Source organism: Hevea brasiliensis, chromosome 9, assembly GCF_030052815.1.
Source record: "Hevea brasiliensis isolate MT/VB/25A 57/8 chromosome 9, ASM3005281v1, whole genome shotgun sequence".
Lineage (NCBI taxonomy): Eukaryota > Viridiplantae > Streptophyta > Magnoliopsida > Malpighiales > Euphorbiaceae > Hevea > Hevea brasiliensis.
Window position 1 is genome coordinate 9,656,543 of NC_079501.1, and position 5,068 is coordinate 9,661,610.

General features: G+C 31.9%; 1 long non-coding RNA gene across 2 annotated transcripts; it reads right to left on the bottom strand.

Moving 5' to 3' along the window:
- Positions 1-544: 544 nt before the first annotated feature.
- Positions 545-4,579, bottom strand: LOC131183041 (uncharacterized). 2 transcript variants are annotated; one of them, XR_009151189.1, is made up of 3 exons: positions 4,106-4,579; positions 1,236-1,388; positions 545-1,034 (listed from the first exon to the last, which is right to left on the bottom strand). It is a non-coding gene; the product is annotated as an uncharacterized LOC131183041 (long non-coding RNA). The 2 variants fall into 2 exon arrangements; XR_009151188.1 differs by having other exon boundaries at positions 665-1,034; positions 4,102-4,578.
- Positions 4,580-5,068: the final 489 nt, after the last annotated feature.

The following is a 5,068-nucleotide window of genomic DNA, read 5'->3' on the forward strand; positions in this document are numbered from 1 at the left end:
TTACAAGATGAATTGTTAATGGATTCTTCTTATCCTTTTCATATATATGCTCAAAGAAAGAGTGATTTGATAAAATTAAAATAAAGAAGTGAAAGAAAGTGAAGCTTGTCAATGGCAAAAAGATGGAAATTGAAGGCATTAGAAGAGTGAAGATAAAGTTGCAGGGTGATTGAGTGAAAATATTTGATAAAGTGAGATATGTTCCTAAGTATAAAAGGAACTTGATTTCTCTAGGAAAATTGAATTCCTTAGGTTATGGGTGTTCCATTCAAGGTGGAGTAATGAGAATTTGAGTGATTTGTGAGAGAAAAAATAAATTTAGTGCTTGTAATTATTTTTTCTTTTATGGACTAGGCTTAGCCGAATCACTTTATATTTTGTATTCTTTATATTATTTCTTAACAACATGAGATGTTTCAGGAGCCCCTTTTGTCTGGAAAAATATCAGATGCTATGAAATGATTGGGACTTGTAGAAGGAAAAGGTGCATATTACGGAGTAATTATGTTCAGAAACAAACTTTTAGTTGCATTGACACTGCATCAACTCAATTGATAATGCACTATCATAACCTAAGATAAGTGGTTTACATTATTGGCAGGAGTCTTGGTGAAGTTCTCAAAGGAAGTAAGAGGCTTAACTTGAGCTTGAACCGAGCGTGGAGTTGGAGCAATTGATATAATATGTAGTTAATAATGAAAATTTCCTTGGTCCATTGGACTTGTGAGTGAAATTACATTGCTTAGTTGGAGAAATTCTACAAGAAATCCTCTACTTCCTCCCTAGAATATTTATATTTCTGGTGGGGAATTTTGCCTGACAGATGGAAGTTCTGACTGATGAAGCGAATCTGGAGAGTTGAGTTCTTCATAAAAACAGAAGGGAAATAAGTAATTAATGTCTGGCGGGGGATGAAGACTTGAAACAACGGAGTTTCTGTTAGTTGCAGATATCTGAAGTACTTTCAATGTAAATTATATCAAGACAGATTAGCACTCTGCAGATTATTGTTCACTTTCCATATGGTAGAAGAGCTGAGATTGTAAAACAGAATAACCAAAATCAGTTTCTATCTGGGGATTACTAATCTGTCTTGATAAAGTAAACCATCAAACTTGAATTCCTCTATAGTTTATTATACATTTTTTGCTTGTGATTATTTCAGTACACTGAAATCCTTATGATTAAAAAAAAAAACGTTGCCATGTATTTTGAACTATGGAAAGAATCCTTACCGATGGGTTCGGCAACTTTTGTTGGTGAGTGTGAATATTCCAATGAAGGCAATGGTTGGGGGCATATGCAGAAAAGTGAAATAGCAACTTGCCAGAACAGGTTTCAGAATCATACAACAAAGCTAACTGTTGAGAAATTTTCCTCAGACTAACCTGTTTGCATTAGAAAGTGATAACAGAGGGAAAGAAAAGTAGATGGAAATAGAGGGAAATTTAGAATATATTCCAATCCAAAAAACACCTGTACTACTTGAAAGTTAAAAGAGAAATCAAATTTGCAGGCTCACAAGGATAGAGAGGAACAGTTTTCCCACAAAATCATGATGAAATTAGTACCCGAAAAAGAAGAAAAGAATATGGACCTATTCTTTTCCCAATGAATTTTGGATCCAAATCGTTTAAAAACCTTTTCTTGTCATTTCAGGATTTAAAGTTGTTCTGATAATCACCCCCAGAAACCGAATGTAATAATGGGATACCCATCACTTGGACCCACATCCCTTACGACTTTGTCCACTACCTCCTTTAGATCTTCACGAATTAGCAAATGGATTTAGGGTTAATAATAAAGAATATGGACCTATTGGATATATTGAAATTAATATTTAGTTGAATTAAATATTAAATCACAGAATAATTACCTTTTTTTTATATACCTACACGTGACAAATAGCCTCTGCAACCTATCACATGAATTTGATGTGCTTAATTAATTAATATGAAAGTTGCATGATGATGAGTCATTTATAGAGATAATTATGTGGTCTTGATAAAAGTGTACTAAAGATAGTCTATTGCTTCCTAATTAATTATGATGCCCTACAAAGTGTGCCTTTATGAATGGATTTTTATGTTTGCTGGTTTTGAATGCTTTTCTAAGTATGATTGCACCCAAGTCAATAAAGTTGATATAATTTGGTGGCAACCCATTATTTTGTTGCTTTATTAACCAAGTCATCAGCTGACTTCAATCACTTCTTTTACCTAATCTAAGTAATTAATTGACATTATATATCAGTTTTGTAATAGACATTTATTTATTTATTTTAATTTTTTTTACAGTTGACAATTATTTTTACATATTTTTTTTTGTTTTCATTTTATATTAAAAAAATTTGAATGGTAGAATTAGACAAATAATCAAAAATTTAATTTTTTAGATTTCCTCTTTTTAATATAAAGAATAATTAAAATTATATATTTACAAGAATCATATTTTTTAATGTTCTAAGTGTATTTTATACATTTCCCGCCTTAATTTGCTATTGAAAATGCATATTAAAAAAATTATATAATTTGTTGATATATAGATATTATAAGCAATTAAGCATGAAATAACTAATTTTTAATGTATATTTATATCTTTTTTTTTATTTTTTAAATTTATCTTAATTTAATGATGAGGTGAGATATTAAAATTAATCACAATGTAAAATCTTTTACCCCAATGATTCAATATTTACCTATTACATGGGTTTGAAATTATAGTTGTGCATGGTAATTAATTCATTAATTAATTATCTACACAGTGGGATTTCTATTTTATGAAATTGGAAAGGCATGTCAAAATGAAATGACTCCAATGCAATTCTCGAATTGTTCAGGCAACAGTAAACTGCCATGCTCACTACCATTCAATTATGAGCAAACATAATCCAATCTCATCATGTGAAGAACATCAAAACAAACTAATCAAATGGAGCATGCTTTCATATAATTAGAAAGCGCAAAAAATCTTTGGTGCAGTTCTATTGTTAAACCCATTCACTGAAATAAAAGAAAGTACATTCATTCATTAAACAGCTTTTAAATAAAAATGCTGGGGATTGAACCTTTTCTTTTTCTATATATATGAGACGGCAAAGACAATCAATTGCTACAAATTTAATTAATGTGAATTGATAGATATATACATTTCTGACGGCAAATAAATGCATGTTAATATCCTAAGACGAGAAGGAGAAAATAATATATAGATATGATACTTGTTCTGTAACCCTAAACCTAAGCAGTAGAAGCTAAGAATTAAGGATTCCATCGATACATATATTCATGGAAAAGTTAATAATCAGTCCATGGGGAACACATTAGCAGAGCAGACCCTTTGACTGTTTGGCACCCAATAAACTTTTCTTTTTTTCTCTTTGGTCTCTTCAATCTTCATAATCCCATATGTCAAATCCCCTAAAGGAGTACTTCGATTTTAATTTTTCAACCTTACTTTAAAAGCAACTAGCGTACGTATGATTTCACAGAGGACACGTAGATCATTGTCGTCATATCATGTCTGCATAAAAAAATATTTCTTCTGCTTCATCACTTTAGCTCATTATTTTTTATGGACGACCAATTATTTTACCTTTACAGAAACTCATAATACAACATGATCAGGCAGCTAGCCATGGATCTACTACTGTATTTCCTCGACACAAATGACAACCTCCATGATAAGACCTGACCCACCAGAAATTATGAGCTTCACATGTAAAATCTGATCTGATCCTACGTATATAAATTTGCTAGTTTTTTTTTTTTTATTATTTTTATTATTCATTAATTGACCCGCAAGAGTTTAAGACATCTGACCCATTTGGTAGCTAGTTTGTCATGGCCATGGACAAATAGATGGGCTATGATGAGTTTTGAAAGAGATCAAGAAAAAGAGGCAAAACTCAAATCCTTGATATATCCCTCTAATCTTAATTTCCTTATCCATTCCCATATATATATATATATTTTCTTTGTTTAAACCAAAAAGGATAAGGAAGACCTAATTTTACAGTCACATGTGTTCACAATTATTTGTGTCATGAAACTAAAGACATGGACAACAAAGGGATTGAAACGAACAAGAAATCATACTTACCGACCTGCTGGCTGCCTGGTGGCTGAAATTTCATAATAGCTTTTTCCTTGGTTCCTTTCCCTGATAATTATTTGCATCGGATCAAAGCCGATCGACTAAACATATATATATCCTCCTGCCATCAGCAATAATATATATGATTAAGCTTTAGAAAATGGAAATAACAAGGGAGAACTAAACTTTCTTGCACCTCTTAATATCTACTGCATCAGACTAAAAAATGATGAAGATGATGAATTAGCAAAGCTATTACATGCTTTAATTAGTCTAGATGAAAATCAAATCAAACCCTGTTGGGGGGAATGAAGCCTGGTCCGAAATCATTCAGTTAAGGTTAATTTGAGCTTCAGATGAATGACATCGAACCAGACAACATTCCCCTCAACTGTTAATAGAAGAGGGGGGCAAAAAGAGAGAGAGAGAGAGAGAGAGAGAGAGAGAGAGAGAGAGAGGAGCTATAGAGGATTTCTGATATGGCCATGCATAATATATTTTCATGGGGTCCTTTTATACGTAGGAATGAGAAAGTTATTCTTGCTCGAGTCACATGACACAGAGTCCACTTTCTACACTACCCCTAACTTTGCTTTCACACGTAGGGATAAGTTTTTGTAGTTTCATTATCTACAAAACAAAGTTTTCGTGTAAACATCCAAATAATAATTGCTTTTGGGTTGAATAAGTTTAACTACTTTTTCTCCCAACATCATCAATGGTCTCAAAATTAGGTGCCTACATTACACTCTTCGATGGTCAGGTCAACCCAAACAGCTTCTTGTAGCCCTCCCTAGGAAAGGGGTTTCGGCACAACCTACATGGTCTATCTTCCCCAGCTCCCTTTCCCAACCCCATACTAAAAACTCATGCATATTTTTTCTCCGTCCAATTATATATAATTATATATATATATATATATATATATATATATATATATATATATATATATATATATATATATTCAAGAATT